The sequence below is a fragment of the Myotis lucifugus genome, unplaced genomic scaffold, assembly GCF_000147115.1.
Source record: "Myotis lucifugus unplaced genomic scaffold, Myoluc2.0 scaffold_19, whole genome shotgun sequence".
Taxonomy (NCBI): domain Eukaryota; kingdom Metazoa; phylum Chordata; class Mammalia; order Chiroptera; family Vespertilionidae; genus Myotis; species Myotis lucifugus.
The window spans coordinates 11,756,314-11,773,196 of NW_005871067.1; the positions used below are offsets into that span (position 1 = coordinate 11,756,314).

Consider the following 16,883-nt stretch of genomic DNA (forward strand, 5'->3'; position numbering starts at 1 on the left):
CTACTAGTACAACTTTTCATGTCTTCTTCTACCACTCATGTTCAAGAAAGTCCAGCCCTTGGTAGAGGGGCTTAGACCCGACAGGGGGAAATCTTCTTTCTGTTCCTACCCAATTCTAAAAACCAGGTTCAAGATTTGCTCCATCAAGCTCTCAAGAAGATTGTGGGGGAACAGAGGTAGCTAGCTCCCAGCCACCCCAAATCCCAGTACTCCTCTGTAAGACTATATGGCATGCCCTTTAGTGGGGTGTGTGTGTGTGGGTCCAATGTTTTGTGGTAACTCTGTGGTTCTAGAGCAGGGGTGGGCAAACTTTTGACTCGAGGGCCACAATGGGTTCTTAAACGGGACCGGAGGGCCAGAACAAAAGCATGGATGGAGTGTTTGTGTGAACTAATATAAATTCAAAGTAAACATCATTACATAAAAGGGTACGGTCTTTTTTTTTTTAGTTTTATTCATTTCAAACGGGCCGGATCTGGCCCGTGGGCTGTAGTTTGCCCACAGCTGTTCTAGAGCCATCAGACATCCCGGAAGGAGGGCACAGAGGCCTGTGTGTCCTCAGGCCCTGGGCAGGCCAGCTCAGGGAACCCACTGGTCAGTGCAGGGCAAAATGCTAAGGGTCTATAGCACCCTGCCTGCTACTGTGCTAGCCCCAGGGGTGACTTTTAGGGCTTCATCCAAGGCGCAGTTCTGGGACAAGGCCTCTGTCCCCCCATGCAACTGAGCAGACTGGGGAGGGTTTAATGTAGCAGGAGAACCTCAGAACCAGGTCTAGAACCAAGGACTGAATCATCACCTCTGCCCTGCCCGGCCTGAGATGTTGGTGATTTTCAGGGCAAAAACCTTTGTGTGTATGTTGCATGAACAAAAAAAAAAAAGCCAAAGAGCTTAAAAGCAAAGGCCTAGGCCCTTGAGGGATTCAAGCTGGCAAGGGAGGGGAGGTAAAGTGGAGACAGCAATAGGGAGTGTCCTATCTAGCCTGGTTGGGTGGGTCTGCTGAGGAAAAGGAATAGTCTGGGACAGATGAGGGCTGCACCTCCATGCTGTGGCTTTGAATGGGGAGAGGAAAGCTGCTCTGGATGTGCTGATGGCAAGACAACTTGCAGTCCTGGCCCTTGGGGCTGTAAGCTGCTCTGGCCTGTATCACAGAGACCTAAGTCCAGTTGTCCAACAACATGGTGTGTAAGAGGCATCTGGAGCCCAGACTAGCATTGGGATCCTCCCTGGGTGGGGGAGGGGTACAGGAGCCAGGCCAGACTTGGGTACAAATATCTAGTGAGGTAGCATAGTTAGAATAGGGAACAAAGGCCACTCCCCTTTTTCTTCTTGACTGAAACATTGCAGACGTGGCCTTCACTGACCACTTGTTACCCTCTGCTTTCCCCTCCCCAATTTCCTGTAATTGAGATAAAGTAAACTGGTCTCAAGCAGATTCAGCAGCCATTCTGATCTAAAAGTGACCAACAGGGCCATTATAATATCTTTATAATAAATTGGCATTATGGTTTTGAGACCTCCTCATCCCCTATGAAAGTTCCTAGAGGACCAAAAATGAAATCTCTATCTGGAGAGGATCGATGAAGACAAATCGCCAGCAGTCACCGCACCAGCATCAGAAGCCTGAGGATCACCCTACCCCCCATCCCACACATCCTATCTAATAAAGAGGGGATATGCTAATTGACCCTCACACTGTCACAAAGATGACAGCGCCCACAGCCAATAAGGAGGGAATATGCTAATTGACTGCCCCACCCTCAAAGATGGTGGTAACCACAGCCACAAGATGGTGACGCCCAGTCTCCTCATTCCCGCCACGCGCCTGCCTCTGGAGTCCCTCAGTCCCCTCAACCCTCCAGCCACCTAGGGCTGGCCTGAGACACAGGCAAGCCTCAGATGGTGGCTGCCCAGCTGATGTCCGAGGCACAGGCAAGCCTCGGATGGTGGCTGTCCAGCCACCCAGGGCCAGCCTGAGGCTCAGGCAAGCCTTGGATGGCGTCTGTCCAGCTGCCCAGGGCCACCTGAGGCTCAGGTAACCAGAGCCGGCCGACGCTTGTGCTTCCAGCAGTGGCAGCAGCAGAGGTATGATGGGGGCGTCGCCTGCCCCTGATCTCCAGGTCACCTCCCACCCCTGAGGGCTCCCAGACTGCGAGAGGGGGCAGGCTAGGCTGAGGGACTGCCCGCCTCTCCAGTGCATGAATTTTCATGCACCGGGCCTCTAGTGTTTAATAAAAACTTTCCACCCAGACACCATGGGGCATTTTGTTCTCCAAGGTCACCTGCACTCACTTCTTAAGTGCATACTATTGCTTTAATAAATTTACTGTGCTTTGCTAAATGTTTCTGTAATACTCCCAAATCCTTTCTTGGGCCATGGTATGAACCTGGACCCTGGTATTGGGTTGAGGCCTCCCTTTGTTATATTGTAAATCAGAAGACGCCTTAATAAGCCAAATTAATTTGGAGTCTTATTATTACGCTAGTACTAGCGGGCTCAGAGTAGAGTGTCTCTGTCAAATTCTGGGCTCCAAATAGAGGAAGTCTTTCCTATTTATACTGTTTTCAGTTCTTTGTCTTCCAAATTTGGAATGAGACTTCCGGACCTTCTGAGAAAGAGGTCCTGTGTGCTGGGAAGGGGCCGTGAGACCACATCTCAATGTCTGGCCTGGCACCAGCACTGATAGCTCTATCTGGAACATAGTTTATGGCCTCTCTGGAATGAGAGTAGTCTTATTTTTCCCTATTATTTAAGCAAGCAAACGTTTACAGAAGCCAGAATAGCAGGGTTAAAATTTTAAACAGCAGTTTTTACCCAAGATGGAGGTTACTATGCTTCACATTGGCCTCCCCAGGTACCACATGGCCACACTAGGGTAACATGCACTGGGGAAGACAGAAGCACCAAGAGTAGGTCAAATGACTTTACAGAGTGGCAGTCACGAGCTCACCTGTATCTAGCAGTATCCTTTAGGTTTTTCATGAAGAAGTGTTGGGAGCATGAGGACAGCAGGACTTCTAACCTCAGTGGCCCTATGGCCTGGTGGGCTGGGCAGCCATGCTCCCAACATGCTATGCTAGCCTGATATTGGAAGAACTCCTTCTATGCTTTAAACCATAGCTAGAGGACAAACTTCAGGTCTGTCTGCCCTACAATTCTGGCTGCATCGTATCTAATAAAAGACAAAGATGCAAATTGACCATACCTTCGCTATGCCCACCAGCCAATCAGAGCGATATGCAAATTAACTGCCAACAAAGATGACAGCTAATTTGCATACTGCAGGCAGGGCGGGACAGCGGGAGCTGCCATCCAGGCCCCAGTGTGTGGCCCTGGCTGGCGGGGCTCAGGCGGGCGCGGTGATCGTGGCGGCCCTGCCCCATGTGCAGCCCCGGCCGGCAGGGCTCAGACAGCCCGATCTGTGAAGCGGGACTGAGGATTGGTGAATGGGAGCAAGGCAGACCTCCTGGTCCTTCCCCCCAGCCAGCAGGCTCCTATCAATCTTCAGTTTCTACTGAAAGGAATGTGGCGCCTCCACTGCACAGCCTCCCGGGACAAGGACTCGCAGGTTCCGGAGTGGAGACTTCAACAAGGACTTCAGCACCTGCTCAGGGGAATAACTGCCACCTCCCTACTCCACAGCTGCTTCTGTGTCTGCAAGAAACTGCACATGCTCCTCCCTGTGAGATGGGCGGGGCCAGAGCCTGAGTTGAGCGTTTCCACAATAACGATAGCAGCTGGACCAGTGCAGGGATGGAAGGGGGAAGGGCGGGGAAGGAGAAAGGGGGAAGCCCTGGTTCCCTGCTCCTCCTCCCACAGGCATGGCCCTTGCTGCTGTTATGATAAAAGGAGTTGTGTTTTTCTAACTGTCTGGGTAAAGGAAACAAGTGTCTGTTGACTTCTGATCTTACTCTCCGAGCTGCCAGTTAATCTGTCTGGATGCATCATATCCAACCTCCAAAGGATCCGAGGGGCAGGATCAACCTTCATTCCATAGTTGAGGAAACTGACCAATAAACACATGTGTCTCATGCCTCAGTGTCAACTCCCTCAGAAATCTCTGGGTAATGACTCAGATTCTATATCTAAGGGTATATTTTCTTCTGTTGTCATGTTTAATTCAGCCCCAGGAATCAAATCCTACCTAATAAAAGAGAAACATGGTAATTAGCCGTACGGCCACTACCCTTCCCATTAGCTAATCAGGGAGATATGCAAATTAACTGCCAACCAAGATGGCAGCCGGCAGCCAGGCAGCTTGAAGCAAACAGGGAGGCTTGCTTGCTTCAGTGATGGAGGACTCCAACGTTCCCCGCCTGCCGCTGCCGGCCTCTGAGCTTGCAGTTTGAAACATTGTAACAAATATAGAAGCTAAACCAAACCCCAGAAACCTACTTTAGTCAGCCAGGCTTCAGCCAGCAAGACCGCAACATTGTTTCAAATACAGAAGGTAAAGAAAGGCCAGAAACATGCTTTCAGCAGCCGAGCCTCAGAGAGAAAGCTGGCTCTCAGTTCCAGTGACAGGCATAGAAGGTAAATAAATGCCAGAATAAAAAAAAAAAAAAAGAAAAAAAGGAGAGGTTTGGAGTTTCAGTTGCCTGCCAGCCTGAAAACAGCCATCAGCCCCTCACCCAGACTGGCCAGGCACCCCAGATGGCGGCTAATTTGCATACTGAAGGCAGGCGGCAACAGGAAAGGCTGTCCGTGGTCCCGGGACCTGGATCTGTGACCCTGCCAGGCAGGGGGCAGTGCTTGAGGCTGTCCGCAGTCCAGGACTCAGATCTGTGACCCTGCCGGGCAGAGGGCAGTGCTTGAGGCTGTCCGTGGTCCCGGGACCCGGATCTGTGACCCTGCCAGGCGGGGGGCAGTGCTTGAGGCTGTCCGCGGTCCCAGGACCTGGATCTGTGACCCTGCCAGGCGGGGGGCACCTTGGGAGGCTGTCTGCAGTCCGGGACCCGAATCTGTGACCCTGCCGGGTGGGGGGCAGTGCTTGAGGCTGTCCACGGGACCAAGACACGGATCTGTGACCCTGCCGGGCGGGGGGCAGTGCTTGAGGCTGTGCACGGTCCCGGGACTCGGATCTGTGACCCTTCACGGCGGGGAGGCAGCCATCAGCACCCAGGAGTGACTGTGCAAGATCCGCCTCCTGGCCCAGAAGGTGCAGGATCGCAGGGACAGCCACCGTGGCGGGCCAGACTGACGTCCTCCTTGCCGCACCATGGGGGTTTGCTTATCTGCAAAGCCAGAGGCCTCCAGTGTGCACATACCCCCCTGGCGTGCGAACATCCCCCAGCACACTGTCACCCTCCCACGCCTGCAACAGTTGCAAACCAAGGCATGCACAAGTTCCCCCCGCCTCTCCACCGCACTTCCATCACCCCGGCATGCCTAACACCCCCACAGGATGTGCACACATCCCCTCTGATGTGCTCACGTCCTTTGGAGATTGTCTGGGTGTTCTGGGTGCTTAGAGTGGGCGCCTGTGAGATGACAGTGAGAGGGTGGAGTGGTGATGCCCTGTTCCCACGGAGGCCAGTGCAGCTACGAGATCACCTCTGGGGAGTTAATGCAGGTGCTGAGGCAGGAGCAGGTGCAGACAGACACACCTGGTGGGCGTGGGCGGCCCTCTCTGAGGTGCCTTCGGTCAGCGTTCAAGATCAAGAGCCCAGAGGCAGAGAGGAATTCCGTCCTCTCAGTGAAACAGTGGGATAGTCGGGGCGACTGTAGAGGAGGAATGTGCACTTTGGGTGCCAGCACCCATGAGTGAAGGCTGCCCTGACTGAGCCTCGCTTGCTTGGGGCCTAGCTCACTCCTGCCGGGCAACGGGTGACAGGACGTGCTTTTCCGAATTAATGAGAGAAAACATTGATTCTCCTGCTGCCCACGAAGGTGGAAAGTGAAGTGGGGAGACATGTGGGGAATGAGCAAGGTTCCCTGTCTGGGGGTTCCAAATCTGCTGTTGGTTTCTTTCACCACTGACTAGAGATATACAGGGTGTCCCCCCAAAATGTATACACACTTTGAATACCTACTAATTCCAATGGTTTTAAGCATAAGAAAGGAACAACAATGGAGCTGTTATCTGTTAAAAGTGTGGGCACAAACAGGTAGTTGGACATTCCCTGAGGGGTCTCAGATTGGAGAGGGTGAAGGCCAGACTCTACCCCAGTGCACGAATTTTGTGCACCGGGCTACTAGTAATACAATAAAGAATAAAATGAGTTCAGAGGGCTCAGCATTGTATTCCCAGGGCCTTTGGTCCCACACAATCTGCAGAGCTCAGTTATCCTGAGATGAAAGGAAAGGAAAGAGAAATGTGAAAGGTTTCCCAGCTCAGTCACAGAGACATCTCATAACCACATATTAAGGACACGACATTAACTTAGGGGTGGAAAGGACACAAATGGAATAGAAGATGGAGCCATTTGGAGTGAGCAGGCCAGCAGGGGGGCAGTTGGGGGCAAGCAGGCCAGCAGGGGGGGCAGTTAGGAGTGAGCAGGCCGGCAGGAAGGATAGTTTGGGTGAACACACTGGTACGGGGTACAGTTGGGGGTGATCTGGCTGGCGAGGGGGGGCCATTTGGGGGCGAGTAGGCTGGCGGCGGGGGGAAGTTGGGGGCAAGCAGGCTGGCAGGCAGAGTGGTTAGGGGCAATCAGGCAGGCAGGCAGGTGAGTGGTTAGGAGCCAGCAGTCCCAGATTGTGAGAGGAATGTTTGACTGCCAGTTTAGGCCCGATCCCTGAAAACCGGCAGTAGAACATCCTCCCAGGGGTCCCAGATTGGAGAGGGTGCAGGCCGGGCTGAGGGGACACCCCCCCCCCCCAGAGTGCACAAATATTTGTGCACCAGGCCATTAGTCTCTTAATAATAATCCAGGACTGCCCCACTCCCCCTTCTCTTACCTTCCTGGATCAGGACATCAGAGAAGCTCTATGGACAGATGCTTGGAGGGAACCTGGACACACCAAGGCCTCAGAGTCATGCAGGCAGTGGGGAGAACTGAAGGGAAGTCCAGCTCCAAATATGTGCCCTCCTTTAGCACAGCTGTGCTAGCCTGTGGGTGAGACACTGCTATCCACAGGTCAGTGCAGTAGGCATTAGGAGATCCTAAGCCTCCTGGTCAGGAGCCATGCCCTCCTCTCCTCTGGTTCCACTGCCCAACTTGGGTCAGGGGTGGATAGCTGAGCGGAAATGAAAAGGGAAGAGTATCTTCCAAAGACACATCCTACCTTTAGTCCTCAACTCTTCAGAAAAAAATCTTGGGCTAAGGATGCCCTCAGGCCTGACTGCAAGGATGACTGCTCACACCAGACCTGAGGCAGGGAGAGGATGGAAGAAGGATGAGGAATTGGGTAGGCCCAGGTCATCAGCATCTGTAGGATGAAGTATAGAGGCAATGATGAAAAAAGAGAGGGACACTTCTGGCCACTGAAGTTAACTCATTTTGTAGGGACAGGACAATCACAAGGTGCAATGCATAAGTTAGATGCAGGGAATATAGAATGAACAGACACTGTGCCCCCTTCTCATGTTCATCAGGGCACATACAGAAAGTATAGGTGCCCATACAGACATGCACTGCATGCCCCCCCCCCCAACAGTCCTACACCTTTTGCACAGCTATATTCTAGGACTCAAAACACAGACACACAGACACACACACACACACACACACACACACACATTCATACAGGATTCATGTTTTTTAATTGATTGAGAGAGAGAGAAACATTGATGTGAGAGAGAAACACTGATCGGTTGCCTCTCCTACTTGTCTCAACAGGGAATCAACCCACAACCTAGGTATGTGCCCTAAATGGGAATCAAAACCACAATCTTTGGATGCATGGGATGATGCTCCAACTAACTGAGCCCTGACAAGGGCAATCATACATATTAAATACTCAGTAAATGAGTCACATGCATCACACTCATAGCCTTCACATGTACATGTGTGTGGGCACACACACTTACTCGTATGTTCCCACAAAAGTGCCTCACTGTTCTCCCCTGTGTCTGCTGCTCTTAAGGCCACTTGGTTTGGGATCCCTCTTGTTTAGGGAATTGAGAAGTGATCTCTCCTTCTGTCACAATTTAGAACATGACACTCACATGTTCTTAAAAAAATACAAGTGAGTATGTAATGGGTCTATGCAGGGAAGGTCTAAGATGGCGGCAGTGGAAACTTGCTGCACCAGCACTGAGTATACTGGGTCTGTGGTGGCAGCCAGTAAGAACAGCCCATCACCAGTTTCCAGAAGAGGGGTCCTAGAGCTGGTGGTACAGACAACTGTCGACTGGTGTTCATCGCAGACTGTTGGTATATAATGGATAGCTGCTGCTATCAATCAGATTCCCAACCCTGGACCAGCTCTTAGGTGGAAGTTGGGCTGGTGGAACAGTTCTTCTAATTCAAGAGGATAAAGTACAATAATTATTCTCCTTTGCTCTTTAAATAAAGTAGGAATCATCAATGGGCATACTTTGTTGGTCACATCTACAAAAAAAATCCTGCTGACATTTTATAGAAACTTCCTGCTTGATGATAACTATAAAAAAGAATTTTGATGAAAATGCATGTAATCACAAAACACCAAAATCTAACATTAAGATGAAAATAGCTTCAGATGTAAAATGGTGGCTGAATAGGCAGCAGTGTCATGCACCTCCTCCTGGGGCCAGCCCAGAAAAGCAACTAAATCAGAGAACATCCATCCTGAATTAACAAATTAGACACAGCTGAGGGGACAATTTTTAATAAGAAAGGGCAGAGAATGCCCAGAGAATGCTGCTTGCGAGCCATAACCTGTGTGGAACCACCGTATCCTGGCAGTGAGTAGCCCAGTACCTCCTGGCAGGCTCCCAGGCATCTGCAGGAAGTGCATGCCACCAGAGTGAGATCCCACGCCAGGCCCCCTCACCAGCTTACTGGGATCTAGCATCCTAGGATCTGGCTCCAAGACCCCGCAGTGAGTGCAATCTAGGGGGAACCCTGTGCCCCACCCCCACCCCAGATGGTGCTGCTAGCCTGACCCAGGGCCACCCAGCACCCAGCCCTGGGACCTGCTATTTGGGTGACCTGGAGCAATTCAGAACATGCCCCAGTCCAGGCCACAGGGGAGCTCTGACTGTGCAACCCAGAGCAACCTGCACCCAAAAGCTGTATCAGAAAAGATATTGCTTCCACATGTGTCTGATATTTTGCTGCCTATGGATTCTTCTAAGATTTTTATGGTTTCCCGTCTTACTTTTAAGTCCTTTATCCATTTTGAGTTTATTTTTGTGTATGAATTAAGTTGGTGGCCTATTTTCATTTTTTAAAAATGTATCTGTCCAACTTTCCCAATACCATTTATTGAAGAGACTGTCTTGACTCCATTGTATGATCTTATCTCCTTTGTCAAATAATAATTGAGCATAATGGCTTGGGTGGATTTCTGGGGTCTCTGTTCTGTTTCATTGGCCTATATGTCTGTTCTTCTACCAGTACCAGGCAGTTTTGAGAATAGTGGCTTTGTAATATAGCTTGCTATCTTGTATTGGGATCCTTCCAACTTTGTTCTTCGTTCTCAAGATTGATGCAGCTATTTGGGGTCTTTTTTTTGTTATTGTTCCAGATTAATTTTTGGAGAGTTTGTTCTAGGTCTGTGAAATATGCCGTTGGTATTTTAATGCAGATTTCATTGAATCTATAGATTGCTTTGGGTTGTATGGATATTTAATGATGTTGATTCTACCAATCCATGAACACAGTATATTACCATTTATTTATGTCTTCCTCCATCTCTTTTTTCAGCATCCTGTAATTTTCTGAGTACAGGTCCTTTACGTCCTTGGTTAAATTTATTCCTAGATATCTTCATTTTTATGTTGCAATGGTAAATGGGATTTTTTTTTAGTTTCTCTTTCTCTGAGTTCATTGTTGGTGTATAAAAAAGCCATAGATTTCTGGTTGTTAATTTTGTATCCTGCTACGTTGCCGAATTCATTTATTAAGTCTAGTACTTTTTTGATGGAGTCTTTGGGTTTTCTATGTATAATATCATGTCATCTATGAATAATGACATTTTCATTTCTTCTTTTCCAATTTGGATGCTTTTTTTTGTTTGTGAAGCTCCTGATTTCCCCTTAAATTTTGAATGATAGCCTTGCTGGATAGAGTATTCTTGGATTCAGTCCCTTGCTTTGCATCACTTTGTATACTTCATTCCATTCCCTTTTGGCCTGATGTGTTTCTTTTGAGAAATCATTTGATAATCTAATGAGAGATCCTTTTTAAGTAACTCTCCGTCTCTCTCTTGCAGCCTTTAAGATTCTCTCTTTGTCATTAACATTTGCCATTGTAATTATGATGTGTCTTAGTATGGGTCTTTTTGTGTTCATCTTGTTTGGGACTCTCTGTGCTTGTGTGACATTTTCTTTCCCCAAATCAGGGAAGTTTTCTGTTATTATTTCTTCAAATAGGTTTTCTAATCCTTGCTCCTCTTCTTGTTTTTCTAGCACCCCTATTATATATATGTTATTTCATTTCATGTTGTCCCAAAGCTCCTTTAGGCTCTCCTTCTGCTTTCTAATTTTTTTTCTCCAATTGCTGTTCATATTGGGTTTGTATTTCTGCCCTGTCTTCTAACTCACTAATTTGGTCCTCTGCTTCCTCTAGTCTAATGTTGAAACCTTCCATTGTGTTTTTTATTGCAGTTATGTAATTTTTTATTTCCTCTTGATTCTTACGTAAGTTGTTGATTTTCTCACCCATCCAGTTTATGAACTGTATGACCCTTACTTTGAATTCTTTTTCTGACATATCACATGCCTCTGTTTCATTTATTTCCTTTTCTGGCAATGCCTCCTTTTTTTCCCTTGGTGGGTTGTTTCTTTGTCTCCCCATTTTTTTCTGTCTCTTTCTGGCCCTGGTGCCCTGCTTGGGGTTTGAGTGGTTGTAGATCCTATCAGGGCAGTGGTCTGGAAATCGTTAGCCCAGAGGCTGGGCCTGCCTTGAGTCTCACACCTTTATTGTCTCTGCTATGAGTTGTATCCCCTTCTCCCACGGATGTGGTCCCTCAGTTGTCTGTTTCAGATGCTTGAGGTGGTGGAAGTGGATTCACAGTTCCTTTGATGTGCAACTCCTTTTGAGGACCCACAGCCTTCTGGCATGCAATTCTCTGTGTGTCCCCAGCACACTCTGGGATTTTCTTGTTGCTCTCTTTCTAATTCTTTAAGTTGTAGAGTTAGTTAACCCACAGATGAACTGGGCCCAGAAGGGCAGCCTGAAGTTCTGTACCGGTTGTGCAGTGCCAGGGGAAAAAGACGCGTGCAGAGATGCACACAGAGACGTGCTCAGAGCCAGGAGAAAAAGTTGCAAGTCTGTGTGCCTCCTCTGGCTTTTTTTTTTAAATCCTTACTTTTGCTGGCTAAGTCCAGTACATAGGATCTTCCAATTAAAAATACTCAGCGAGACTGTAGGAAAAAGTTGTTTTTGTGGAAACTGGGGATCAGAGTGGGGAGAGACGAACAGAAAACCAGCTCTGGGGCTGTCCATCCCTCCAACCCAGTATTAATTGTGGCAGGAAAAACAAAATCTGAATACTGGGTTGAGAGGCCTTTTAGCCCCAGATATTAAGACAGAAACAGCCCTAGCCAGTTTGGCTCAATGAATAGAGTGTCAGCCTGCAGACTGAAGGGTCCCAGGTTTGATTCTGGCCAAGGGCACATGCCTGGGTTGTGGGCTTGATCCGCAGTAGGGGGCAGGCAGGAGGCAGCCGATCAATGATTCTCTCTCATCATTGATATTTCTATCTCACTATCCCTCTCCCTTCCTCTCTGAAATCAATAAAAATATATTTTTTCAAAAAAGACAGAAACACTGCCACCCAGGGGTTGTATCAGAAATGACTCTTGTGTGTAAATACAACTAAAGGCAGGCTAAGAACCAAAGAGAGCAGAGAGATCCAGCCTGCTTGAAAATAGGGCTGTGGCTTAGGACACAGAGGAGCAGTGGATCGCAGGGAACTTCATTACTGTGCTGACTACCTGAAAGGAAACAGATGTGCCACACATAACAGTAGAAAAAGTGAACAACCTTCACTACTTCACATTTTTATTTTTATCTTTTACTTAAGAAACTAAATTTTTTTCTCTCACTTGATATTACCTTGTTTATTATTATATTTTTATTTTTAACTATTATTATCACATAATCATATCAATCAATACAGAAAAAGCATTTGTCCAAATCCAACACCCTTTCTTGATAAAAACTCTCAGCAAAGTGGGAATAGAGGGATCATACCTCAACATAATAAAAGCCATATATGACAAACCTACAGCCAACATCATACTCAATGGACAAAAACTAAACTCATTTTTCCTAAGAACAGGAACAAGACAGGGATACCTACTTTCACCACTCCTGTTCAATATAGTACTGGAAGTGCTAGACATAGCAATAAGACACGAAGGAGAAATAAAAGGCATCCAAATTGGAAATGAAGAAGTAAAACTGTCTTTATTTGCAGATGACATGATACTATACATAGAAAACCTCAAAGACTCCATCAAAAAACTACTAGACCTAATAAATGAATTTGGCAATGTAGCAGGATACAAAATTAACACCCAGAAATCTATGGCCTTTTTATACACCAATAATGAACTCACAGAAAGAGAAATGAAAAAAACAATCCCATTTACCATTGCACCAAAAAAATTAAGATACCTAGGAATAAACTCAAACTAAGGACATAAAAGAACTGTACTTGGAAAACTACATGACAGTGTAAAAAGAGAGAGAAGAAGATATAAACAAATGGAAGAACATACCATGTTCATGGGTTGGTAGAATCAACATGATTAAAATGTCCATACTACCCAAAGCAATCTACAGATTCAATGCTATCCCCATTAAAATACCAATGGCAAATTTCAAACATTTAGAACAAACTATCCGAAAATTCATCTGGAATAAAAACACACCCCGAATAGCCACAGCAATCCTGAGAAAGAAGAACAAAGTTGGAAGGATCACAATACCAGATATCAAGCTATATTACCAAGCCACAGTTCTCAAAACTGCCTGGTACTGGCACAAGAACAAACATATAGTCCAATGGAACAGAATAGAGATTCCAGAAATCGGCCCGAACCAATATGCTCAATTAATATTTTACAAAGGAGGAAAGAGCATACAATGGAGTCAAGACAATCTCTTCAATAAATTGGGCTGGGAAATTTGGTCAGATACATGCAAAAAATAAAACTAGATCACCAAGTTACACCATACACAAAAACAAACTCAAAATGGATAAAGGACTTAAAAGTAAGATGAGAAACCATAAAAATCCTACAAGAATCCATAGGCAGCAAAATAGCAGACATATGTCTTAGCAATATCTTTACCAACACAGCTCCTAGGGCAATGGAGACTAAGTAGAAAATAAACAAATGGGACTACATCAAAATAAAAAGCTTCTGCACAGCAAAAGAAACCATCAACAAAACAACAAGATTCATCTTGCTTGGGACTCTCTGTACTCGTGTAACTTTTTTCTTCCCCATATCTGTGAAGTTTTCTGTCATTATTTCTTCAAATAGATTTTCTAATCCTTGCTGCTCTTCTTGTTTTTCTGATAGCCCTATTATGTATATGTTACTTCATTTTGTGTTGTTCAGAAGCTCCCTTAGGCTCTCCTCCTGCTTTTTAATTTTTTTCTCCAGTTGCTGTTCAGATTGAGCTTGTTTCTCTACCTTGTCTTCTAACTCACTAATTCTGTCCTCTGCTTCTTCTAGTCTACTGTTGAAACCTTCCATGGTGTTTTTATTTGTAGCTATATCACTTTTGATTTCTTCCTGATTTTTGCATAGGTTTTTGGTTTTTTCACAAACCGGTGTATGAACTGTATGACCATTACTCTGAATTCGTTTTCTGTCATGTTGCATGCTTCAATTTCACTAATTTATTTTCTTGGCGACTCCTCATTTTCTTTCCTCTGGGGATTGTGTCATCTCCCCATTCTGAATAAGGAATTCTTACCATTTGCAACAGCATGGATGGAACTGGAGAGCATTATGCTAAGTGAAATAAGCCAGTCAGTGAAAGATAAATACCACATGATCTCACTCATTTATGGATAATAAAGAACATTACAAATGGTTGAACAAAAATAGACAGAGGCAAAGAAGCATCGAACAGACTGTCAAACTACAGCGGGAAAATAGGGGAGGACTGGGGTGCGGGGTAAGAGATCAACTGAAGGACTTGTATGAATGCATATAAGCACAACCAACAGACACAAGACACTGGGGGTGAGGGAATAAGGGGAAGCTGGGGGGAGGTCAGTGGGGGAAAAAAAGAGACATATGTACTACCTTAAACAATAAAAATTTAAAAAATAACCACAAACAACAACAACACAAGAAAGCCCACTGCATGGGAAAACATATTTGCCAATGATATTTCTGATAAGGGTTTAATCCCCAAAATTTACAGAGAATTCATACAACTTAACAAAAGGAAGATAAATGATCCAATCTTTTTAAAAAATGGGCAAAGGATCTAAATAGACACTTTTCAAAAGAGGACATACAGAAGGCCCAGAGACATATGAAAACATGCTCAAAGTTACTAATCATCTGAGAGATGCAAATCAAAACATCAATGAGATACCATCTCACACCTGTCAGATGGCTATCATCAACAAATCAACAATGACAAGTGCTGGTGAGGATGTGGAGAAAAAGGAACCCTCCTGCACTGCTGGTGGGAATGCAGACTGGTGCAGCCACTGTGGAAGACAGTATGGAGTTTCCTCAAAAAGTTAAAAATGGAACTATCATTTGACCCAGTAAGTCCACTTCTAGGAATATATCCCAAGAAAACAGAAACACAAATCAGAAAGGATACACGCACTCCTATGTTCATAGCACAATTTACAATAGCTAATATTTGGAAACAGCCTAAGTGCCCATCAGCAGATGAGTGGATTAAAAAACTGTGGTACATCTACACCATGGAATACTATGCTGCTATAGAAAAGAAGGAACCTTTATCATTTGCAACAGCATGGATTGACCTGGAGAGCATTATGCTAAGTAAAATAAGCCAGCCGTAGAAAGATAAATGTCACATGATCTCACTCATATGTAGGATATATTGATCAACATAATTTGATGAACAAGAATAGATCCAGAGACAAATGGTAGGGGAGGGGGAGTAGAGAACAACCAAATGACTTGTATGCATGCATATTAGCATAACCAATGGACACAGGCCCTGGGGCAGTGGGGGCTTGCCCAGGGTGGGAATGGTCTGGGGGGCGGTCAACTGAGGAAAAAGAAGACATATGTAAAACTTTAGACAATAAAAAAATAAAATAAAAAAAACAAACGAACAAAAAAAGTGTTCCAACTACACAATGGAATACTACACTGCTGAAAAAAGGAAAGAACTCTTACCATTTGCAACAGCATTGATGGACATGGAGAGTATTATGCTAAGCAAAATCAGCCAGTCGGAGAAAGAGAAATATTACATGATCTCACTCATTTGTGGAATATAATGAATAACATAAACCGATGAACAAAAATAGATCCAGCCTTAGCTGGTTTGGCTCAGTGGATAGAGCATTGGACTGTGGACTGGAATGTCCTGGGTTTGATTCTGGTCAAGGCCACATGCTCGGGTTGTGGGCTTGATCCCCAATTGGGGGCATGGAGAAGGCAGCCAATCAATGATATTCTCTCATCATTGATGTTTCTATCTCTCTCTCCCTCTCCTTTCTTCTCTGAAATCAATAAAAATATACTAAAAAAAAATAGATCCAGAGACAGAGAAGCATTGAACAGAATGTCAAACTTAAGTGGGAAGGCTGGGGAGAGGCGGAAAGGGTAAGAGATCAACCAAAGGACTTGTATGCATGCATATAAGCATAACCAATAGACACAGACACTAGGGGGTTGTGGGCATGTGCTGAGAGGTGGGGTTGGCAGGGGAGAGGTCAACTGGGGAAAAAGGAGACATATGTAATACTATATGTAATACTTTATACAATAAAGCATTTTTAAAAAGATGAAAATAGTGTGCAGCTATCAGCTATTACCCAAGATGGGCCTGAACTAGTATCATCTTCAAAGAGTTGGTCACTATTATGATGCATAAAAAAACAAAACACACCACAGAAATAATTGAGGCTTCAAAATGGCATGGATTTTTTTCTTCCAGAAAATATCTTCAACTCTTAACATAGAACCCTATTCTATGACCCATGGCTACATAAAGATGCTTCAATTTATCCAGAAAATAATTTATGAGGAAGGATATGATGGATCCAATCCCCAGAATAAAAAAAAAAAAAACATTTGAAAATAGCAACCCATAGTCTTGGTTCGCCTTCGTGGGAAGGTGACATTCGCTGTACAAAAAACTGTGACAACAGTCATAGCCTCACAAAATTCCTCTACATTCTTTGTGGTCTTCTGCAAACCTCTCTTTCAGCCTGTATCATCACAATGCCAACACATCTTGTCCAGAACAAAGCAATTATTGCTTGCATTACAAACTTTTCAGATACAGTAGTTCATCTGGAGTAATTTATTAGTTTAGAGAGAGAAACCAATCCTTTTAATAAGGATTATCACAATTTTATTCACATATGGCAGAATTCTCTGGCTTAATAACTTAATTTGTGATGTGTCAGATGTCAAAGACTTAGCTTTTAAATTAAAAAGGAAGCTATTCACCACTTTGTGACTACATTTGCCTCCAGACTTGTCAGACAGAGTGAACTGCTCAAGCAAGCAGGATCTGGCAGAATCGGCCAAGCTGGTGGGCCCAAGCTGTGTCATGATGACTAGAAGCAAGAAGCACCTGGACTTCCAGTGATTCCTCCCTAG

The 16,883-nt window shown here is 45.5% G+C and overlaps 1 pseudogene; it reads left to right on the forward strand.

Moving 5' to 3' along the window:
* Positions 1–8,165: 8,165 nt before the first annotated feature.
* Positions 8,166–16,883, forward strand: LOC102430177 (annotated as a pseudogene).